This window comes from Giraffa tippelskirchi, chromosome 10 (genome assembly GCF_054371585.1).
Source record: "Giraffa tippelskirchi isolate mGirTip1 chromosome 10, T2T-mGirTip1v1.2.pri, whole genome shotgun sequence".
NCBI classification, from domain to species: domain Eukaryota; kingdom Metazoa; phylum Chordata; class Mammalia; order Artiodactyla; family Giraffidae; genus Giraffa; species Giraffa tippelskirchi.
The window spans coordinates 118,841,393-118,866,816 of record NC_137284.1 but is presented as its reverse complement, the minus strand read 5'-3'; the positions used below and the strand labels follow the sequence as shown (position 1 = coordinate 118,866,816).

The window sequence follows — 25,424 nt, the reverse complement described above, 5'->3', positions numbered from 1 at the left end:
AGCCACTGCTCTATATGCTAAGATGGGATGCATAATGGAGAAATCACATACTACCTTAGAATGTCAGTGATAACGCTGAAAGTCGATCACTCCTGTTAATGAATATATGAATATAAGTAAATGAAACCCCCAACATGAGAAGGAACAGTGATTTGAATTTAGACCTTGTGTGTGCAGCTCACTGATTGTTAGACCACAGCATGGAAAGCTGTGGGAAAATGTTTAAATGTTTTTTTTCAGTGCTCTTCTTGGTAGTCCTCCATTCCTATTGGATACAAATGTGAAGAAGACGGCACTTGGGTATCTATGATCATTCTGCACTGAGGCTTTAGTATTAAGGATGATTACCATTTAAAAACTATGCAATTAAATCTATGTCTATAAGAGGCCATGCTAAATATTCTGTGCTAACAAAACCCAGCTATTCCGAAGGTGTAAAATCATCTTGCTTTCTGGTGTTAGGATGGTGGCACTGGGGATTTGAAGGGATGGTGCTGTAATTAAAAGACTCAAGTCATGGATTGTAAGAGCACTGATGAACAGCACAGCTCCCAAGAAGGCAAGGAATTCTTTCAGATCGTTCATGGGAGAATGAAAGTTTTGTCTTTGTTCTAAAATAATGCGAAATGCTGAGATTCAGTTTGAAAATTCTGTCTAGTTCAGAAGTTTATTTTTAAAATGGGTGTCATATCTGACATAAGATTTTGCTACAGTATTTTTTCTGCTACAATATTAATATCAATAACCTACAGTCAACATTAACTTATTTACTTCAATATTATAACTATCTACATATTTGTTTAAATGCATTAAAAATAGCTGAACGCTGCTAGAGGAACCATCTGTCAAGTTAATGCTTTATTGCTCTTTCTGTCAGATCTCAGTGTGGATCGTATAATAGAGTTGAATTAATTTGTCAAATTTTTATTCAGTTATACTTGTGTGACCACTAAGGATTGCCAGCAGATTCTGCTTAGAATTTAATGAAAGGAGCTCTGAAAGGTGTGAGCCAATTGTATAATCAATAAGCCTGAATTCAAGCATATCTGAAGTTTGAGTGGGCTATGCAGATTTAGTCTCTAAAGCATTTTTTTTTAAGGGACATTTTGATTTAATTGAAGGGGAGAGCTAAATAAGGAAGAGGAAATGAGTGACAAGGTGACATAGTTATTATGATACACAGTAATTTCGACTTTGGATCTGGGTTTTAGTGTAGCAGGGAAAGAATCTGGAGGTGGGAAGAGAATAGGATGAATTTGAAAAGAGGGGATTAACGAATTAAAGGTTCAGATAGAGTAAGTGGCTTCAAAGGATACAAAACCAAGGAGTGATAAGGGATTCCCATTTTACTTAATTTCTTCTTAAACAAGCATTAAGATATTGAAGCAGAAACCTTAGAAATTATGTTGTATTAACTGATTAAATACTAAGTAGGTTTTGCACTCAAAGTTCGGTTAGGCAGCTGTAATGTATCCAAAGCTTTGACATCTGATGGCTACAGGCAGGAGTCCACAACTAGAGTCCCCCAGCCAAATTAGGCCACTACTTGTTTTTGTGCCACCTGGAAGCTAAGAAAGGCTTTTGATTTTTTAATGGTTGAAATAAAATCAGCAGTATTTAGTGACATATGAAAATTATATGAAATTCAAATATGAAGTTTTATTGAAATGCATCTACACTTTTTTTTTTTTTTAACATTTGGTTAATGGCTACATTCCTGCTCTAAGAGCAGAATTGAGTAATTGAAGCAGACCACGTAATCTGTAAGCTCTTACATATTTACTCTCTAACCGCATCAGGTGGCCAAAGTATTGGGAGTTTCAGCTTCAGCATCAGTCCTTTCAATGAATATTCAGGACGGATTTCCTTTAGGATGGACTGGTTGGATCTCCTTGCAGTTCAAGGAGCAGTTCATGATGATGCCAAAGAATAACACATAGTTTTTCTACCAAAATGTGATCTAAATGCAGAAGGCTTAGATCAAAATTGTTGTTTAGTGGCCAAGTCATGTCTGGCTGTTTTGTGACCCCATGGACTGTAGCCCTCAAGGCTCCTCTGTCCATGGAATTTCCCAGGCAAGAATACTGGAGTGGGTTGCCATTTCTTTCTCCAGGGGATCTTCCTGACCCAGGGATCGAACTGGCAACTCCTGAATTGGCAGGGAGATTCTTTACCACTGAAAGAAAGAAAGAGAGGTTGTTCAGTCATGTCTGACTCTTTGTGACCCCATGGACTGTAGCCTACCAGGCTCCTCTGTGCATGGGATTTTCCAGGCAAGAGTACTGGAGTGGGTTGCCATTCTTTACCACTGAACCACCAGGGAAACCCTAGGTCAAAATACCTATGAGCAAACAATTTTAATGTTAGAAAGTGAAGTTGCTCAGTCGTGTCCGACTTTTTGCGACCCCATGGACTGTAGCCTACCAGGTTCCACCATCCATGGGATTTCCCAGGCAAGAATACTGGAGTGGGTTGCCATTTCCTTCTCCAGGAGATCTTCCTGACTCAGGGATTGAACCCGGGTCTCCCGCATTGTAGGCAGATGCTTTACCATATGAGCCACCAGGGAAGTCCCATTTTAATGTTAATAGATATGTTAATTGCAGAAGGCACACACACAATCAGACTCTCCCCTTCTCCCTCCTCCTCCTTTTCTCTGAATTTAATATGCATAGGTAGTTCATAGTTACCATAGTCGCTGGTTTTAGAGAACTTGGTGATATGAGATATAAAGATCAACAAAAGATCAGCTCTCAGGATTTTGGTTCAAAGCCTTACTATGTTTCTCAGGATAAGCTCAAAATCAAATATGAACTTTTAAAAGAATACAGATGACTAAAGTTAAACTGACTTTATGTCTTAATTTTCTGATATAAATACCCTTTATCTTTGGTTTAACTTCCTAAGATTAGCTTCCTTCAAAGTGTCTCCCTCTATTTTCCCTCCTTTCCCCTTTCTTTCTGTCTTTGGAAATGTTTCAAATATGAAATAAAACATGACTACCCAGTTTCACCAACTCTCAACATTTTGCCACATTTGCACTCTATTGGTTTTTGAGTGAAAATAATATGTTAAAGATACAGTAGACCAAAAAACCTCTCTTTATGCCTCTCCAGTCTTTTCCTCTTGACTCTTCCATTAGGATGAATCACTCTTCTACTATATGACCTTGGCATTGATCATTCCCAAAAAGTTTTTGAAAATTTGCTATGTTCAGTTCAGTCACTCAGTCATGTCCGACTCTTTGCGACCCCATGAACCGCAGCACTCCAGGCCTCCCTGGCCATCACCAACTCCCGGAGTCCACCCAAACCCATGTCCATTGAGTCGGTGATGCCATCCAACCATCTCATCCTCTGTCGTCCCCTTCTCCTGCTGCCCTCAATCTTTCCCAGCATCAAGGTCTTTTCCAATGAGTCAGCTCTTTGCATCAGGTGGCCAAAGTATTGGAGTTTCAGCTTCAGCATCAGTCCTTCCAATGAATATTCAGGACTGATTTCCTTTAGGATGGACTGGCTGGATCTCCTTGCAGTCCAAGGGACTCTCAAGAGTTTTCTCCAACACCACAGTTCAAAAGCATGAATTCTTCGGCACTCAGCTTTCTTTATAGACTTCACATCCATACATGACCACTGGAAAAACCATAGCCTTGACTAGATGGGCCTTTGTTGACAAAGTAATGTCTCTGCTTTTCAATATGCTGTCTAGGTTGGTCATAACTTTCCTTCTGAGGAATAAGTGTCTTTTAATTTCATGGTGATAAAAATATAAAATACTGATATCACGTTAAAATTTTTCTAGCATTATTACACATACAATTCTGAAGAATGCATTTTAATTTAAAACTGTGGGGATTTAATCATATTGAACTTTACAACTCTAGCTTATTTATTTTAACTGTTAACATTCCATTGTGTGACTGCTCCACAAGTTATTAATACATTTTCTTGGTAAAGAATATTTGGCTTGTTTACAGCTTTTAGCTATGACAGGTGATACTGCAATGAATATTCTTATAGGTATCTTCTTGTATGCATGCTCAGTCTTTTAGTCATGTCTGACTCTTTGCAACCCCATGGACTTCAGCCCGGCAGGCTCCTCTGTCCATGGAATTTTCCAGGCAAGAATACTGGAATGGGATGCCATGTCCTCCTCCAGGAGATCATCCTGACCCAGAGATTGAACCTGTGTCTCTTTTGTCTCCTGCTTTGGCAGGCCAGTTCTTTATCACCAGTGCCACCTGGAAGATCATCTTCTTGTATAGTGAAATGAAAGTGTTAGTCTCTCAATTGTGTCCAACTCTTTGTGACCCCATTGACTGTAGCCCACGAAGCTCTTCTGTTCATGGGATTCTCCAGGCAAGAATACTGGAGTGGGTAGTCATTCCCTTCTCCAGGGGATTTTCCAAACCCAGATATTGAAACCAGTTCTCCTATATTGCAATTATATTATGAGCTCTTCTTTTAGCTTAGTTAATTCTTTTCTCATTTCATCTAAAATGTCCTAAAATATTAGAGAAATACAGCAAAGAAATACTGATAAAGATTCTTGCTCATATAAAATTTTACAAATGTATGAAATATTAGCTATTTTTCCCCCAGAGTCATATCTGTGTGAAATTTCACCTGGGGCAGTGGCCTCAACAATGTCTCGAGATTACAGTGCCCCTATTCTTGAGCCTGTAGCAGTAATTGAGACTCTGTCTCCAAACCAAGGGTGTAGTTGCTGTTTCACAGAATATGCATATTTTCAAATTCGTTAAATTTATTGACAACTTGTTTTTCCTTTAACAGTGTATGTGTGTCCCAGTTTAAATCCTCATCAATATTTGAATCTGTCTCTTGATTTTTGTTTTTTAAACTATGAATCTAATTAATTGAAATGATATATGATGTGGTCTGGGCTTCCCCCATGGTTCAGGGGTAAAGAAGCTGCCTGTAGTGCAGGAGCCTCAGGAGATGCAGGTTTGATCCCTGGGTCAGGAAGAGCCTCTGGAGGAGGGCATGGCAACTCACTCCAGTATTCTTGCCTGGAGAATCCCACAGAGAGAGGAGATTAGGGGGCTGCAGTCCATAGCGTCACAAAGAGTCGGACATGACTGAAGTGACTTAGCATGAACCATGTGGGTCTACATTTTTTATTTCGCAGATTACTTGTGAGATGAAATTTTTTTTTGTTTTATTTTATTATAGACTTAAATTCCCACTACTGTGGACTCTCCTATTTGTTTTGCTCATTTTTCAGTTGGATTTTTAATTTTATTACTTATTTGTATGAGTTTTTAATATTATCCAAGTATTGTTCATATATCAGTTATATGTACTACTGATACTTTCCTCATGTGATTTTTTTTCCCCTTTTGTTTATGGTAAGATTCTTCTTACTGAGATATTTTATTCTGGTGTAGTCAGTTTTATTCATGATTTTCACAATGGTTTGTGTTATTTTAGAAATTCTTCCATATATTGAAATGATAAAACATGTCTCCTGTATTTCTTTTAAATGCTTAAAATTCTAGTTTTTCAATTTGGATTGTCAATCCATCTGGAATTTATATTTGTGTGTGTTATAAGTGCATTTATAGTGGCTAGAGTTTAACTGGAGAATAGATAGTAGTTAAGTGGGCAGGTCCTGTACAGCAGTAGTGTACAGTATTGGAGGAGAAGCAGATTGCAGATAAGTTGTGCTGTTTAGGACTGGTTGGCAAGGTTTGGGATATGTGTTAGTCTAAGGGCTGCTGTGACCACAGCAGACTGGGTGCCTTAAGCCACAGAATTGTATTTCTCACAGTACTGCATCCTGGAAGCCCAAGATCAAGGTGTCAGCAGGCTTCGACTCTTCTGAGGCCTTTCTCTTTGGCTTGAAACTATCTTTTCCCTGTGTCCTCACATGGTCCTTTCTCTATCTGAACACATCCTTTGCGTCTCTTTGTGTGTCCAAACGTCATCCTCTTAAAAGGACAGAGTATTTTCCAAGTCTCTTGTAAATGTGTTGTCATACTTTCATAATTAAAAAATATAAAAGAAAGAGGAAAAAAATAAAATAGGAGTCAGGATCTGCTTCATAAGGTGGAAGTTCCCCAAACATATATAGGTGTTCAATAAACAGTGTGTGTGTGTGTTAGTCGCTTAGTTGTGTCTGACTCTTTGTGACCCCATGGATTCTAACCCATCAGGAAATAGTAGAAGTCTATTATAAGTGCTTTGAGTAAAGAAAATATATCTAAATATATCTATGGAGACGTTCTTGGTTACTAGAAGCACAATTTACAATTTTCCTTTTATTTTTTTGTGTTAACCGTATTTTCCTTAGGCCTCTGAAGTCCTAGGCCTGGCACTGGCACAGTGCCTTTTCTGCTTTGTTGCATTGGTCAGCATAAATCACAGGGCCAGCACAAATTCTCAGGGAGGGGAAATAGATTCCACACATAAGAACAGAGAGAATTATTGGTGGCCATGATTGCAGACTAAGAATGTGGTCACTGAGGTGAGAAGAGAAAGTGAGAGTTCACTTTCAGATTCCAAGGAAGAAGAGTAATTTGAGAAGCATATAATTCAGAGTTTTAAACTTGGCAGAGTAATCAAATAGGATATGAAACAGAGGAAGTCCCTGGTTTTGGCAGTCAGTAAGGACTTGGCGAACAATGAGATTTGGGGGATACAGAAGATCATGGATTTGAATTTGATTTAAATTCAATGTAAGGGGGCGGGGACAGTGAGAAAAGAGCTACAACTGCACACACACAAGTATGTGGATCAAAGAGAGGAAATGGGAGATACAAAGACACTGGCTTCCTTGAGTCATGTGGAGGAAATGGAAACCAGAAAGGAGGTAATTATAGACGGTATCTTCATCTTAGAGGCACATACAATTTCTGCTGCAAGACCCAGGTCCTACCTTTCATTTAGATTGTCATCTATCAGACCTCTCTCCTCTGATGACTTGATCAGAAATGAGATAAAATCTAGCTTAATTTTGGGAGATACTGAGGGGAGATTTCTCATTGAAGAGTTTTTTCTTTCTTTCTTTCTCTTTTTTGCTGGAACAGCAGATAATTTGCAAAGAGAGCTTATGTTCTTGGGGTAGCTTTGCTTAGGTTGATTGTTTTCAGATGGCGCATACACCTCACCAAATCTGCCAGAAGAGCCTGTGGCAGGGATCAGTAAATGAGTGTTCCTGGCCTGTTGCATGTTTTTGTAAATAAAGTTTTATTGGGACATAGCCACACTCATCTGTTTTTTTGTATTATCTGTGGCTTTCCTGCCACCCTAGCAGAGTTGAAATGTTGAGAAAGAGACCATATGACCCACAATAAAACATTTATTTTCTAGCTCTTTTCAGGAAGAGTTTCCCAACTCCTAAAGTATAATATTGAATCATATATATATTATACAATTGTATATATTCCAGAAAGTATAATAATTTTCTGAAAACCATTGACATTTAGCAGGCAGGTAAATGGTAGACTAGGGTGATGGAGAAAGTCTTGGTAATTGACAAGCCACTGCTCAGGGTCACGGAGACCATGCTTGAGAAGGATTATTCAGAGAAGTCAGGCAAAGTGACAGTGTCCAAGACAGTTGCCAGATTCAGCAAATGAAAATAACAGGATATTAAGTTACATTTGAATATCAGATTAAAACAGGTCTTTTTAAAAATTATATGTATATAACTTTAGGGACATACTTCTACTAAAAGAGCCTTGTTGTTTATCTGATATTAAATGCTAACTGTAGGGGTCCTGGATTTTCTCTGTCTACCCTAGTCTCCGAGCATCAGAGTGTTGTGTAGGAGTCTGAACACAGACTGCTTAAGTTCAAATATTGCCTCCATCTCTCCCTGATTGAGTGATTTTTAGTATCATATTTAGTCCTCAGTGGCCCACTTTCCTCATCTGAACTATGAGAATAGTAACAGTTTACACCTTAAAGAATTAAGTGGGGGAGAATATGAGAATAGTATAGGATTAAGTGAATTCATGTATACACCCATCACAACTCTTTATTATGTGTTTTCTTTTATTAATCATGCAAAATAAATCAGGATGAGGGAAACTTTGAATCTTCCTAAATACAAATCATCCAGGGGGAGATCCCCTGGAAAAGAAAATGGCAACCCACTCCAGTATTCTTGCCTGGAAAATTCCATGGACAGAGGAGCCTGGTGGGCTGTAACCCATGGGGTTGCAAAGAGTCAAACATGACTGAGCTACTAAAGCTTACTTCCTTAGTGTATATATGTTAATCCCAACCTCTGCCCACTCCTCGTTTTCCTTTTTGTAAGGATGTTTGTTTTCTATGTCTTTGAGTCTCTTTCTGTTTTGGAAATAAGTTTATCTGTATTTTTTTTTTTTTTTTAAGATTCCACAATAAGTGATATCATATGATATTTGTCTTTCTCTGACTGGCTTAGTCCATTTAGTCTGATAATCTCTAGGTCTATCCATGTTGCTACAAGTGGCATTATTTCAACATTTTATTTAAATTCATTTCAAAAATTACTGTTTCCTTACTTACAAGTTCTCTACCTTTGACCCCTGTTCATCTTTCTAACAATGTTATTCACATAAGCAGAGCTCCTTGTGTAATGTTATTTGTATCCAAGCCTTTTCAGTGATTTAGTCTTAAATAGTTCTGTCTAGGGGCTATGTGCTGGAAATAGTGGCACCAGTTTTCTCTTGGCATGGATTCCTTGTATATCTGCAGTATAAGGCTTTTATTTGGGTCCTGACAATAACAAATGACTTATGGAAATTCTGGGTGGTTGAGTAATAGATGTCCTGAATGAATTTTCCAAGAATAATGCAGCACACTCTGAATTACAAAATATTTCAGTAATTATGATGATGTTGGGAAATAATTTACAGTTATTTTTCAGAATTCATTAAGAATTTTAAGTGATTAGGAGTTTAGGTATATGTGTTATTGAGTCAGTACTAACAAATTATCTATCTTATCTGTCTGAGGAGGAGAAATGTTATGGGAGGAGAAGTTAAAGTAAATGAATAAATATGAAGAATATTGTAAGGAATGTGAAACTGTGCAAAGATGTAATATGTCTCTAAACCAACACAATTTGGTTTGATACATGATCTTTTTATTTCACAGTTTTAAAATGCATCCCACAGCCCAAACCATTCTTTACTCTTTTCCGTGGGGAAATATGTGAAGACAGGCAGTTCCACACAGGTCTGCCCCACTGGAAGGTTTTTATTTCAATGCTATCAACTTCTATTCTCTGCAATCATTTTTCTTTTAGTCTCAGTATCCATTGTTTTCAGTAATTCACTTGAGTGATCTGAAAACCGCTGAGAGCAACTGTGAGAAATCTGCCTGCCAACTTTGTTGAGAGTGAATTTTGAGAAGGAGGTTATTTCTGAGTCTATAGACAATAAATAAATGGGCTGAAATTAAATTATCATTATCTCACACAATCACCTTGATAAGAAAATACAATTTTGTTTTTTTTTTGCTGTATAGAAATGCCCTTATGTCATATCGGGTAACCTTGATTCCCTAGTACTATGTGTTATAATGAAGTTTACTATTTTCCTAAAGGGAGGAAGCAGAGGAGGCATCAGGGCTACTTCTTACGTTGCCTTACTCATGTCCTGCCTTCTCCTTGATCATCCATCCTGTGATTGTGTATCAGTGGCTATTATATTTTACAAAGTAATATATTCAATATAACCTGTGAATAAGTTCACAGGAGAAAAAAAAAAGAGTTATAAGTTTAATTTGATTGTCTAAGCAGTTACACCTGAAGTGTACTCAGGTTCTCTCTGATTGTTCTTGTCATTGTTCTGATCATCAACATCATGGTCCTCATCATTTTCACTGATGATATTTCATTAATTTTAAAGCTGTAACCGTATGATATCACAGTAACAGATTTACCTAATTCAATCACCATAAATAAGTCAAATCTTTTTTTAAAATTAATAAAGGTTATCAGCTCAGTCTGACTGTTCATAAATAGTGTGACTGATACCTTATCATTCCCTTGATGATTGGAATATTGGTTAGCTGCTTTCAGCTGACTAATTTCCAAATAATGTGGAACCTCATCATCTGCATTTTTTTTTTTTTTTGCATCAAATGTGTGTGTCCATAGAATGAGGAACAGGTCTCTGAGATTGGAAGGGATTCTCTATGTTATGTAGTCTATAGTTGTAGTGAGGGTAGCTTTGTCTCATGGAAGTCACCAATGTACCCACTAGTCTAGGGTTCTTTTATCTGTTCATCTATTGAGGGGGGAGTTCTTTGGTCATAAATAATTCATTTCACTAAGTTCTTATATTTAGATAAATTAAAAATAAGCTCTTGCCATGCAAGTTTTTCGGATACAACTATTGATTTCCAATCTGTTTGATTTACTTAGTTGGTGCAAATAGGAAAAAAAAAAAAGTACCTGATTAGATCAGTATGATTTAAAGGAATCAAGTATTATTCAGTTCAGTTCAGTTCAGTTGCACAGTCATGTCCGACACTTTGCGACCCCATGAATCGCAGCACGCTAGGCCTCCTTGTCCACCACCAGCTCCTGGAGTCCACCCAAACTCATGTCCATTGAGTCGGTGATGCCAACCAGCCATCCCATCCTCTGTCGTCCCCTTCTCCTCTGCCCCCAATCCTTCCCAGCATCAGGGTCTTTTCTAATGAGTCAACTCTTCACATGAGGTGGCCAAAGTATTGGAGTTTCAGCTTCAACATCAGTCCTTCCAAAGAACACCCAGGACTAATCTCCTTTAGGATGGACTGGTTGTATCTCCTTTCAGTCCAAGGGACTCTCAAGAGTCTTCTTTAACACCACAGTTCAAAACCATCAATTCTTCGGTGCTCAGCTTTCTTCACCGTCCAACTCTCACATCCATGCATGACCACTGGAAAAACCGTAGCCTTGGCCAGACGGACCTTTGTTGGCAAAGTAATGTCTCTGCTTTAAAATATGCAATCTAGGTTGGTCATAACCTTCCTTCCAAGGAGTAAGTGTCTTTTAATTTCATGGCTGCAATCACCATCAGCAGTGATTTTGGAGCCTGAAAAAATAAAGTCTGACACTATTTGCACTGTTTCCCCATCTATTTCCCATGAAGTGATGGGACCAGATGCCATGATCTTAGTTTTCTGAATGTTGAGCTTTAAGCCAACTTTTCCACTCTCCTCTTTCACTTTCATCAAGAGGCTCTTTAGTTCTTCTTCACTCTCTGCCATAAGGGTGGTGTCATCTGCATATCTGAGGTTATTGATATTTCTCCTGGCAATCTTGATTCCAGCTTGTGTTTCTTCCAGCCCAGTGTTTCTCATGATGTACTCTGCATATAGGTTAAATAAGCAGGGTGACAATATACAGCCTTGACGTACTCCTTTTCCTATTTGGAACCAGTCTGTTGTTCCATGTCCAGTTCTAAATGTTGCTTCCTGACCTGCATACAGGTTTCTCAAGAGACAGGTCAGATGGTCTGGTATTCCCATCTCTTTCAGAATTTTCCACAGTTTATTTTGATCCACACAGTCAAAGGCTTTGGCATAGTCAATAAAGCAGAAATAGATGTTTTTCTGGAACTCTCTTGCTTTTTCAATGATCCAGCAGATGTTGGCAATTTGATCTCTGGTTCCTCTGCCTTTACTAAAACCAGCTTGAACATCTGGAAGTTCACAATTCACGTATTGCTGAAGCCTGTCTTGGAGAATTTTGAGCATTACTTTACTAGCGTGTGAGATAAGTGCAATTGTGCAGTAGTTCGAGCATTCTTTAGCATTGCCTTTCTTTGGGATTGGAATGAAAACTGACCTTTTCCAGTCCTGTGGCCACTGCTGAATTTTCCAGATTTGCTGGCATATCAAGTGCAGCACTTTCACAGCATCATCTTTGAAGATTTGAAATAGCTCCACTGGAATTCCATCATCTCCACTAGCTTTGTTCGTAGTGATGCTTTCTAAGGCCTACTTGACTTCACATTCCAGATGTCTGGCTCTAGGTGAGTGATCACACCATCGTGATTATCTGGGTCGTGAAGATCTTTTTTGTACACTTCTTCTGTGTATTCTTGCCACCTCTTCTCAATATCTTCTGCTTCTGTTAGGTCCATACCATTTCTCTCCTTTATCAAGCCCATCTTTGCATGAAATGTTCCCTTGGTGTCTCTAATTTCTTGAAGAGAGCTCTAGTCTTTCCCATCCTGTTGTTTTCCTCTATTTCTTTGCATTGCTTGCTGAGGAAGGCTTTCTTATCTCTCCTTGCTATTCTTTGGAACTCTGCATTCAGATGGGAATATCTTTCCTTTTCTCCCTTGCTTTTCACTTCTCTTCTTTTCCCTGCTATTTGTAAGGCCTCCTCAGACAGCCATTTTGCTTTTTTGCATTTCTTTTCCATGGGGATTTTCTTGATCCCTGTCTCCTGTACAATGTCACGAACCTCTGTCCATAGTTCATCAGGGATTCTGTCTATCAGATCTAGTCCCTTATATCTATTTGTCACTTCCACTGTATAATCATAAGGGATTTGATTTAGGTCATACCTGAATGGACTAGTGGTTTTCCCTACTTTCTTCAATTTATGTCTGAATTTGGCAATATGGAGTTCATGATCTGAGCCACAGTCTGCTCCTGGTCTTGTTTTTGCTAACTGTATAGAGCTTCTCCACCTTTGGCTGCAAAGAATATAATCAATGTGATTTCGATGTTGACCGTCTGGTGATGTCCATGTGTGGAGTCTTCTCTTGTGTTGTTGGAAGAGGGTGTTTGCTATGACCTGTGTGTTCTCTTGGCAGAACTCTATTAGCCTTTGCCCTGCTTCATTCTGTACTCCAAGGCCAAATTTTCCTGTTATGCCAGGTGTTTGCTGACTTCCTACTTTTGTATTCCAGTCCCCTGTAATATAAAGGACATCTTTTTGCCTTTTCATACTAGTTTCTCTATTTTTATATAAGATTTTGCTAAGAGAAAGAGCCCCTAGGTAAAAAGCTAAAAAGTAGTAAAGTCAAAAATTAAATTCAACTTATTCTAAAGTTTGAAACACTCATGCATAACAAAACCCTGCTCAAAAGCAATGAAAGTTTTGCCGCATTGTAGTAAGAAATTTACATTTGTGTCTTGCTTATAACTACAGCATTAAAAGTCCTGGGATTTGCATGAGGAGGATGATGCAAAGGGAAATCTTGACAGAAGAGAATTTCCTGCCTCCCCTTTACTTTATAGAGTCTGTCCTGAAGGAAACTGGAAAAGAAACTATTTAAGTTAGAGTTTTCCTTTTGGAGGAAAATACTGATACATATGTGACAAGGGTTGGTGGGGGGAGGGGGGTCAGTCAACAGGAGACTCCAGAGGCAGCTGAGGTATGTGAGACAAAGGAAAGGGGAAGGAGGATTTTTCCCCCCTTTTTTTCCCATTATGAGTGTGATCTTATTTTCAGCACTTTCTTGAGAGTAATCTTAAGAAAAGTTTTTATTGATTTAACTGATTTTTAATTATTTCTAGGGACCAGACTGTTTCTTGGGATGTAATTGACTTTAAAGTTATAAAAGGAAGGCCTAACTAATATAGTTTATATTTTTTTGGACTATTACTATAAATGCTAATAATTAATATGATCACTGAAACTTCCTTTTTCTTCTAAAATTTTGTTTAGCTCATATTTTAACATGACTCTAGTCTTCACAGCACCCACAAAAGTATTATTATTATTATTCTCTTTCACCAGTTTCGTTTTTCAGACAGGTACATCCAATAACTGCTTTAGTTAGTTGTAACATTATTAATTATTGATGTCAAAATGGAAAATATGGAAACTGTCATTGGTGTAATAATAATAATAGTTATCTTTTCTCTTAAAATTGTTTTTTGTACTTAGGTATGCTCAAGGCAAACTTTTTTTTTAATACTATAGTATTCATTTGTGTAACTAGCACTCTTAGAAACGTTTTCTATGAATGTCTCTGTAGAGTGTATAATGCAGCCCAGAGTGGTGAACATAGTATTTCCCAGAAATAACACTACTCTGATTCATTTCCCAACCAGAACTCTTTTTAGATGCATCTTTTACACAGTTGTCCTTGCAGAGTATATAACATACCAAGCTAACTTAAAAAAAAAAATTATCAATAATTTTTCAACTACTCTCTAAGCCCAACATAATTACTGTCAGTATGTACATGAAGAAATTGAGACAGAGGAATGTTAAATGTTTGATGTAAAACAAATGCTTCATCCCACTAAGAACAACTGAAAACCCTGGATATTATGCATAAAACATTGTAAGAAGGCTATCAAGTGCAAAGAAGGTAGCAGAGAACCATGCTGGTTAGGTTCCTGGGTTTCTTGTTGGCTCATACATCTCTGAATTTCAATGAACACATGGGCAACTGGTAAGTGCCAAGAGGCACAGACAAAAATGGTCGAATAAAAGCCTATGCTTTCAAATCTGAGGACCAAGAAAGGGGTAGCCTACAAGACAGAAAAATGTTAACCAACAGCCACCCCCAAACATCCAAACATCACAGGAAACACACACACACACACATAGTTGCCCCATCCCCACCCATGCAAGCGAAGGCCAAGTGAGAAGTCTAGGTGTCAACTCTTGCTCTGCTGTAGTGGGGTGCTTCCATCTCCCCACTAGTGTGTTCTTAGAGAATGCTCAGTGAAACAGGCTTTCATCCCCATCTGTGAAGAATGAGGCACCTTTCTCTCTCACTACTAGGGTGTTGTGAGGGGAGGCCAAGTGAAAAATCAGGACTTTGACCACCACACAGCCATAACAAGGCCATCCTCTTATCTCCATGGTGTCAAGGAAGGCTATGTGGGAAGCAATAACAAAGCACCTCAAACTATCCCTGCCAGGGAGGTCAGCGGATACCTTGTGGGGAGTCAGAACAGCCATGCCTGCCCAATAGTAATGAAAAATTCCCCCCTGAATATCTACAGAGGCCACATATCCCACTGGGCAGTAATGAAGAGGTGCCCCATTTATCCTAGCATTATTTCTGAGTTGCATCTTCAAGTCTTTGTGACTTTTAAATTTAGGAACTACACTATAGTACCTGCATGCTTAGTCACTCAGGTGTGTCCAACTCTTTGTGACCCTACACACTGTAGTCCACGAGGCTCCTCTGTCCATGAAATTTTCCAGGCAAGAATACCGGAGTGGGTTGCCATTTTCCTATACCAGGGATCTTTCCAACCCAGGGACTAAAACTGGGTTTCCTAGATTTCCTGCATTGGCAGGCGGATTCTTTACCACTGAGTCACCTGGGAAGCCCTATGGCGTGTGCTATAAATCTTCAGCAGTGTTCTTTAAATCAGGGTATATTCTCCCTGGGATATGTACAAAATGATTTAGTGGGATGTAGAATTAAAATGTTTTACCTTGCATTAATATTTGGTTATCTCATCCTTTCAAATACCTGTTCATATTTTAAATAACAGTATATGCAATAGTCTGGCGGGCTGTAGTACATAGTGTCACAAACATGACTGAGCATTCACACATGCAGATATCCAATAGTACCTGTATGGCATTAATGTATAGAAACACATATATTAGGGAGATATGCTTAGTTTTTTTGTTTTTAATGACTGGATGCATCATGCTAATACTTGGAGACAACTGCCCTAAATCATTAAAATATAAAACATTTTCTGTCCTAAGGATTAAGCCCTGTAAAATGAGCTGGTCTCCGGGATTAGAAGAGATACTTAGAAAAGTGAGAAGGGCATGGCCAAAAAGATTTGGAAGTTTCAGGAGACAAGTATGGTTTTTTCTATGATTAGTCTGATTGGACACAGGGACATACCTCGGCAACCACTTACTGTATTACTTAATGACATAGTTCTGCCAATGACTTTAAAATGTAATTATTTAAAGCCTTCAGGTAAAGGAAGAAGAGCAGCGCAGCATGTTAAGTGAGAAAAGTGCTGAAATTGCCTATTCCATGGGAAGTCCTCTGGGCTAAGGTGGCAGTGCAGCCGGGCATGGATAGGGTTTCCAACACCCTCTAACTCAGCATCTGACAGGATATGATGTAGCTGTAACAGTGCTTCTGAAACTCTGATAATTGGATCAATTCCATCAATATATAATGTCTCTAAACCCCAAGGGGATCACACTTGAATGGCATTTAATCAGTGATATCACCACATCTAAAAAAAGAATGATTCCAATGAAGTGTAGAATTGAGATTCAGAAAGTGAAGATCTACTTGATGTTTGAGTGAATACTGCTCTACCAAGGAAGACTCTAAATTTGGGAGTTAAAAACTAACTTGCTGATTTAACTTTAGTAGAAATTAAATGTAATACTATTACTATCAACACCTAATTGCCCTGGATCTTTCATTTCATACTTACCAAACAAGCTTCTGCTGAAAAAACATGTGCTCCCAATAATCTTGCTAATAACAACTCGAAGTAGTTGATCATTTCTATGTGCCACACACTGTTCTGGGTGCTTTATATGTATTTGTTCATTGAATTCTTTTAACGGCACTCTGAAGTGGAAGTCATTATTAACTTCATTGTACAAATGAAAGGACCTGATTCCACAGAGACTAAGAAACTTACTCAAGACCTAATTATTAGTAAGTGGCAGAGCTGGAGTTCACAGTGGGCCAGTCACAACTCAAAGTCTGAGATCTTAATCATTCTGAAACATGGCCTTGTTGAATCTAGACTGGGGGAAGCCTTGGAAGCAGGGTAGATACTTATTCACTGGAAGAATGTGACTACTGTTTTATATTAATGAAAGTCATTGAGGTATAATGCTTAGAAGTACATCGATCAGTCTTGTGCATAGTTAGCAGGACTTCATCACAGAAAGACTAATCTCTTTAAGTTACTAAGAACTTTTGGTCTTTGGACTTGAAATCCTGACTGCTGGCTCTAGATCTATGGGGACTATAAGGGTATTACATTTATAAGCCCCTATTGAATAAAATCACCATCAGGATCATCCCATCAGAAATCTAGCGTAATACTCCAAGAAGCTTTATTAGAAATAGTGATGCAGATATGTACTATAAATGTGATTTTTGTAGATGATTTGAGATTTTTAAGGCTGAGTATAAAGTCATCTTATGTGAACTCATGTGTCTGTTAATTTTAATTTTTGTGCTAATCTCATTTGCTTCCTCTGAGAACTCAGTTATTTCTTAAAATAATCAAGTTATTAATAGAACAATATTGTAAAGGTCAATTGAGGGTTTTTGTTTTGTCCCGTTAATTGAAAACAATAAATGAGCCACTTATTTTACCAGCAAAATGAATTTGTTCAGGAGCAGCAAAATATGCAATATGAGACATGCAGTTATGGTGAACCTCATACAAGACTATTTTAAAAAAAGAGAGAAATGCTTTTATGTAGGAAAAGGGGAAATTGGGAGGGACTGTAATAATCAAGAAGTCCATAGGTTGAAACTCTGAGTTTGAAGCATGGTAGCTGTTCATTGACTGAGTTGTGACAGCTTCTCATTGGCTGAGTTGTTGCCAGGCAAAGGGATCTTTCTTTCCCTGCTTGTGGTAGTAAAGTAGTATCACTCCCTGCCACAAATGCTAGGTATGTATGTCTCTTTCAGTTGGCGTCTATATTAACTTAGGACGGTACATGATGAGAGATTCCCTTTCTGGGCTCCTAACTCCACTGAGGTGAGGTTTCCCTTTAGCATCTTTCAAGTTCATTTGTAGGACTCAAAAATGTTTCAAAAAGTAAAGTTAATCATTTGGTAAACTCCCATTGTGTTGGGCAAGTTCTTCTCCCTGAGAAATTACTCCTGAGAGTTGGTTTGTGTCAGCTCCTACAGGCAGGAACAGCTGTTAAGCTATTTTTCTCTTGACATTTACAAAAATAACTTTCAAGTTATTGCTGTAGTTTTAAAGGTAATATATTTTCTTTCTATTCCCTTTTCTCTCCAAACTTGTCTCAGGTGATCCTAGCACCATGGGCCATGGTGATGTCCTCTTGTAGCCCTTTAGCTTTCTTCTGGCTGAGATGAACATCTGGAGACCTGGGATCATCCATCAGTTCAGTTCAGTCACTCAGTCATGTCCGACTCTTTGCGACCTCATGGACTGCAGGATGCCAGGCTTCCCTGGCCATCACCAACTCCCGGAGCTTTCTCAGACTCATGTTCCTTGAGTTGGTGATGCCATCCAACCATCTCATCCTCTGCCGTCCCCTTCTTGTCCTACCTTCAAACTTCCCAAAATCAGAGTCTTTTCCAAGGAGTCAGTTATTCGCATCAAGTGCAAAAGTATTGGAGCTTCAGCATCAGTCCTTCCAATGAATATTCAGGACTGATTTCCTTTTGATCTCCTTGCAGTCCAAGGGACTCTCAAGAGTCTTCTCCAACACCACGGTTCAAAAGCATCAATTCTTTGGTGCTCAGCTTTCTTTATAGTCCAACTCTCACATCCATACATGACTACTGTAAAAACCATAACTTTGACTAGATGGACCTTTGTTGGCAAAGTAATGTCTCTGCTTTTTAATGTGCTTCTAGGTTGGTCAGAGCTTTTTTTTCAAGGAGTAAGCATCTTTTAATTTCATGGCTGCAGTCACCATCTGCAGTGATTTTGGAGCCCAAGAAAATAAAGTATGTCACTCCTTCCATTGTTTCCCCATCTATTTGCCATGAAGTGATGGCACTGGATGCCATGATCTTCATTTTTTGAATGTTGAGTCTTAAGCCAGCTTTTTCAGTCTCCTCTTTCAGTTTCATCAAGAGGCTCTTTAGTTCTTCACTTTCTTCCATAAGGGTGGTGTCATCTGCATATCTGAGGTTATTGATATTTCTCCCCGCAATCTTGATTCCAGCTTGTGCTTCATCCAGCCTGGCATTTCACATGGTGTACTCTGCGTATAAGTTAAATAAGCAGGGTGACAATATACAGCCTTGACGTACTCCTTTCCCTATTTGGAACCAGTCTGTTGTTCCATGTCCCATTCTAACTGTTGCGTCTTGACCTGCATACATGAAAATGAAGCATGACAAAGGCTAACAGTTTTGCCAAGAGAACACACTGGTCATAGCAAACACCCTCTTCCAACAACAGAAGAAATGATTCTACATATGGATATCACCAGATGATCAATACTTAAATCAGATTGATTATGTTCTTTGCAGCTGAAGATGGAGAAGCTCTATACACTCAGCAAAAACAGACTGGGAGCTGACTGTGGCTCAGATGAGTTCAGTTCAGTTCAGTCGCTCAGTCGTGTCTGACTCTTTGCGACCCCATGAATTGCAGCACACCAGGCCTCTCTGTCCATCACCAACTCCCGGAGTCTATCCAAACCCATGTCCATCTAGTTGGTGATGCCATCCAACCATCTTATCCTCTGTCGTCCCCTTCTCCTCCTGCCCCCCAATCCTACCCAGCATTAGGGTCTTTTTCAATGAGTCAACTCTTCGCATGAGGTGGCCAAAGTATTGGAGTTTCAGCTTCAACATCAGTCCTTCCAATGAACACCCAGGATCGATCTCTTTTAGGATGGATTGATTGGATCTCCTTGCAGTCCAAGGGACTCTCAAGAGTCTTCTCCAACACCACAGTTCAAAAGCATCAGTTCTGTAGCGCTCAGCTTTCTTCACCGTCCAACTCTCACATCCATACATGACCACTGGAAAAACCATAGCCTTGACTAGATGGACTTTTGTTGGCAAAGTAATGTCTCTGCTTTTAAATATGCTATCTAGGTTGGCCATAACCTTCCTTCCAAGGAGTAGGCGTCTTTTAATTTCATGGCTGCAGTCACCATCAGCAGTGATTTTGGAGCCCCAAAAAATAAAGATCATGGGACCACATATGAACTCCTCAATGCAAGAGTCAGACTTAAATTGAAGAAAGTAGGGAAAACCCCTCGACCATTCAGGTATGACCTAAATCAAATACCTTATGATTATACAGTGGAAGTGACAAATAGTTTCAAAGGGTCATCCATAGGCACATACTTTAAATCCAACCAATCATGGTCGAAAACTCACTAGCTCCTTTCACTTCTCCATCTACCCTTCTGTCTCCCATTTCACACTTACCTAGAAAATTCTCACAGTGAACAAAGCTCTGTCAAATCAACTTTCTTTGATATGTTCTCTTGCCTACCTATTTTTAATCATTTCTTTCCTGTCTACTTTGGTAATTGTCCTTCGCCTTCATATATTGCCCTTTCTCATTAATCACACCAAGCCAGCCTGCTTTCCTAATTCTGTGGTTACTTTCACTAATTGCTTTCTGGGCACCGAAATGCTTCTTCTCTAAAAGAAGAATTTGTTTCTTATAAAAGAATTTCCTCTTGCCTTCCTTCATTCAACTCAGTACACATGGCAGAATTTTCTGAAAGGATGAAGCAAGACAGATGGAAGGAAAGAAGATGGACAAAAGGGAGTGAGGAAGAGAGGGAGGGAGAGACATCACTCGTTTGACACCTTATAAAAAATCAGCTGCTTCTCAAATATTGCTTCCTGTCTCTTCTCTACAGAATGTCATGAAAGGCCATTTACTAATGCCTACCAAAGAGAATAGAAATGGTTAAATGAATGATTCTTAATTTAGTTTTCTAATTGATTTTTATTGATGATAATTGTAAGATTTAATGTATTGATTTTTAGATACGAACTGTCTTTGTAAGTATTGATCATAGATGTTACATGTTAACACTGACAAAATAAAATACAATCATAGAAACAAAACATTTATATAGAGGGAATAGAAGTTTAAATTATCAATAGCATCTTAGTTAAAGTAAATGGGAATCACCAGTGTTCAGAGGGTAGCCTGACTCTAGTTTATGGATTAGCTATTTGGTTTCTTTTGTTGGGTCATGATTTTATATTAAAATTGAGAAATAAAGGTAGAATAATTTGGTTATACAATATCATTTTCTTCAGAAGCTTGAGACACTTTAGGATAAGCTTCATCCTCACACCTTTTATATGAGGATGGGTAGAACTAATTTTATTCTCTTTTTTCCAGAAATGAAGAAATTAACAAATGAATATTCTGTGAACTCACAAAGTCTGAATACCAATTTTAGAAATTGCTCTTCTTTAGAATATATTTCTCATATTTAATGTCACTATGATTTGAAAGTCCAAATATGGCAAAGAGTATCAGTAGCATGTTTGGTAGAGAAAAATTATTAAGGTATATATGACAGCAAATGCAAAGCAGTCAAGTTTATAGTAAATGAGTGAATAAAAAGATTATTGAAAGACTTCCTACATTCAAATGTCAGCTCTAGGATTCATTGAAATATAAATAAGTCTTAAAAATTTGTCCCCTTCCCTTGTACCCTTTGATTTTCCAAGGACTTCTAAAGTGATGTTGAGCCCAAATCTACCTTCTCAGAGCTCAATCTTATCCAGAAAATGACTATTTCCCATTCTTTCCATTAAACAGGCAAAACTCCTTATTTATTTCAAATGTCACTACTAACGTAGTGATCCCATTGGAAATTTTCTGATAAATCTACGTGGAGTCTATTTCCTAGTGATACATATCTTATAAGGAACAAGTTCGTAACAGAACTTGAGTTCTTCACTATCTTGTGCTGAAATGGCAGATGTCTGTAGCAGATTGATAGGGGGAGATTAGGGATGTGAGAGCTTTGGTATATTTTAAGTCAAATAGCCTCATTGGACTTACTATGCATGCTTCCTAAAACTTGAACCAATTGAACTTTTGTGTACTGATTCTAGAAAGTGATGCTCTGCTGAATCATATTGAGGACTGTAGTAAATTATTACATTAATAATTATAAAAGAGTAATACTTCCTCTTATCTGTCCCTGTCTAGTCCACTTCCACAGTCACTATGGACTTGGTCATGTAACTTGATTTGACCAATGGGTCGTCAGCAAATATGAACACAAGCTTGTTCTTATACATTGTGGTTTCACTCTTGAACCACAGGATGCCCAAGATAGCCTGCTTTATAGGGGAGGTAGAGGAAAACCAAGGCACCGTGACCAACAGGACTAGCCAACTCTTTGCCATTAGATTGTGGCCACTGGGGTCAACCAGCTTCCAGATAACATGGTAATTAACTACATCTGCATAAGTGAGTCCAGTCAGCTGCACACAGAGCAAAGACAGTTTCCTCAAGTAAAGCTCTGCTAAGTTGCCAAACCAATTATAAGCATATGAGCTGTTTTTGTTTTAAGCCACTATAGTTTGGAGTGGTTTGCTTCTCAGCTCTAGATAACCAAGTAGTGTCTGTTGGGAAGTGTTTGCAGGTTACAAAAACTTAGGTAAGTTTTTTGTCATGATGGAATGATGTTGAGTAAATTATACACTCTGAGCCTCAGTTATGAGATGCAGATATGCAGATGACACCACTCTTATGGAAGAAAGTGAAGAGGAACTAAGGAGCCTCTTGATGAAAGTGAAAGGAGATTGAAAAAGCTTGGTTAAAACTCAACTTTCGAAAAGCAAAGATCATGCCATCTGGTCCCATCACTTCATGGCAAATAGATGGGGAAACAATGGGAACAGTGGCAGACTATTTTCTTGGGCTCTAAAATCACTGCAGATGGTGACTACAGCCTTGAAATTAAAAGATGCTCTTTGGAAGAAAAGCTATGACAAACCTAGACAACATATTAAAATGCAGAGACACCACTTTACCAACAAAAGTCCGTCTAGTCAAAGCTATGTTTGTTTGTTTTTTCCCAGTAGTCATGTATGCGTGTGAGAGTTGGACCATAAAGAAAGCAGAGCACCTAAGAATCGATGCTTTTGAACTGTGGAGTTGGAGAAGACTCTTTAGAATTCTTTGGGCAGCAAGGAGATAAAAGCAGTCAATCCTAAAGGAAATCAGTCCTGAATATTCATTGGAAGGACTGATGCTGAAGCTGAAGCTCCAATACTTTGGCCACCTGATGCGAAGAACTGACTCACTGGAAAAGACCCTGATTCTGGGAAAGATTGAAGGTAGGACAAGAAAGGGATGACAGAGGATGAGATGGTTGGATGGCATCACTGACTCAATGGATATGAGTTTGAGCAAGCTCTGGGAGTTGGTGATGGACAGGGAAGCCTGGTGCTGCAGTCCATGGGGTTGCAAAGAGTCAGTCACGACTGAGTGACTGAACTGAACTGAGACTCAGGTAGTAAGTTAAATAGGAATAATATTAGTGTCTTTCTGTTCAGATTTCTTAAAATTACAGAGGTCATTTAGTTTATTTATTCTTTTTCCAGGTGCAGAGACAGAGATTGCCCAAAGTCACAAAAAATACTAGTTGGCAGAAATTAACTTAGCTCTCCTTTTTATAAGTAATAAACATTTTAGTTTAAATGCTATAGAATGAGATAAGAGGAGGAAAGTTCACATTTAAAAAAAAGCAAAACCATGAAATACCCAGGATTTAACTCAACAACAAAGGAATAAGACTAATAGAGTTTATCAAAGGATGTAAAATGAAGCTAGAATAAATAGAGAGGCCTGCCAGGTTCCTGGAAAGATACGATATTGTTAAGATGTCAATTATGTACAAATTCATATATTTAATTTCAATTGACACTATTTTGTTGTTAGAAACTTAAAAGCTGATAGTACATCTCCTCTTAAAGAATAATGTATGAATATGGCCAAAAATTGTAGTTAGAAAACAGAACAAGAAATTTGTGGAAAAGATAAAAACATTGGGGAAATAGACTGTGAAGCAATTGTAATTGAAATAGTATGGTTCTGGCATCCTCACTCTTAGGTAATATTCTTGCATCCTATCTCACTGAGAGAAATAGAAGCAATTAGAAGAGAATTTCCATATACTCTTACCACTACATATGTCGGCATGTCTGCATGTGTATCCAGATTCTTTGCCTCTTCCAGTACATTATTGAGAAATGTTTTATGTTCTTGTCTGTTACCAACCTGTTGATTTCACAGTGGACTGTACCTCCTTTTGCTTGTTAGACTTTTGCTTTAATAATTATTTCTTCTCTCTCTTGTATCATCAACTTCTCCTGCTCCCCTGCATTTTCTAATGGTATACAATTATGCTGTTATTTTTCTTGGTTTGAAAAAAAGAGGGAAAAAAGTCTCACTTGACCCCTTACTTTCCTCCAGTTTCTGCCACATTTTTTTCTAGCCAAACACCTTTAAGGGAATTTCTGTAATCACTCATTCCACTTCTCATGCTCTGGAAATCACTGCAGTGTTTGGTCCCCCTCCATCAAAATAGCTCTTGTCCACCGCGTGAAGGACTTCTCTGCTGGGAAAGACAATGTTCAACTCTAAGCTTTTAATTGACTCAGCACAATGCAATCTTTAACACGGTTGATCACTCATACTTTTTGAAACACTTTCTTCATCTGAATTTTATGAAATCACTTTATCTTCACAACCACCATTCAGTCTCAAGGCTTTAAATGACATATTTACATGATGAATCTCAAAGCATATCTCCAGCTCAGAAATCTCATTAAAACTCCAAACTTACCTATCCATCCATGTATTCATTATTCTTAGCTGAATGTCTAATAGGTATCTCAAACTTAAAAAGCTCAAACCTAAGCTCTGGGATCTTGACACCCCAAAATATTCCTTCCCCATCCTTTCCATCTAAAAAAATGGCAACAACATTCTTCTAGCTGCTTAAAGCCAATATTGTGATGTTGTCCTGTGCTCTTGCCTTGTAACAGCAAATCCTGTTGATTCTAGTTTGGAAATATTTTTAGAAAGTCCTCCATCACTATCAGTGACTTTCAAATGATCATTTTTTTCTTTCCTGAATTATTGCAATAACCTCTTAATTTGCCTTCCTTTGTAACTCTTCTATATAGGTAAACTATAACTAAAATATCCCCATTGAAGAGGTCCTCTAATAATCAATATGGCTAATATCATCTTTCAACCATATACTGTCAGTATGACTATAGGTAAATCATGAAAAATTTTAGCCCTTACTCCTTTTTAATGAAATATATATGTCATTTGCTCTTTCTACCCCACAGATTTTGAGAGGATTGAACAAATAAAAGGCACATCTGTGTATGTGAAATTTGTAAAGTGCTACCAAAATATAAAGTGATAATAACAAAATGACAGAATGATTACTGTGATGACTGGATGAATGGTTGTTCACTATATTTCTTCAAGTGTCATAAAATATTGACAATAATTTTAGGTTAATAGAAACCATAATATAATAACCCCTTCATAGACTCTGCTGTGCAAAATGAATGGGGGGATGGGGTGAAGTGTGTAGCATAGCCACTTTAGATGGGTTTGTAAAGATTTATTATGCCCACGGAGCAATCTGCAGTAGAGTAAATTGGCATTTGAGGGGTGTCACAAATAATAATGTAATACATCTTGCACCACAATGCGCAGGTGTCCAAAGGCTATTACAATCCAAGCATTGCACTAAAATTGTATGAAGTTAATAGCATGGCTACTATGAGAAGGGTACTCAGAAAAGGGCTTTTT

The 25,424-nt window shown here is 38.2% G+C and overlaps 2 long non-coding RNA genes across 2 annotated transcripts in view; one reads left to right on the top strand and one right to left on the bottom strand.

Moving 5' to 3' along the window:
* LOC145523526 (uncharacterized) overlaps positions 1-25,424 on the bottom strand; it is a 350,340-nt gene that overhangs the window by 36,831 nt on the left and 288,085 nt on the right. The window lies entirely within an intron of this gene.
* The window catches only part of LOC145523529 (uncharacterized), a 273,813-nt gene that overhangs the window by 120,091 nt on the left and 128,298 nt on the right, over positions 1-25,424 (top strand). Inside the window, exon 4 of the long non-coding RNA XR_014066682.1 lies at positions 22,670-22,924. This is a non-coding gene — a long non-coding RNA (uncharacterized LOC145523529). The remainder of the gene's footprint in view (positions 1-22,669; positions 22,925-25,424) is intronic.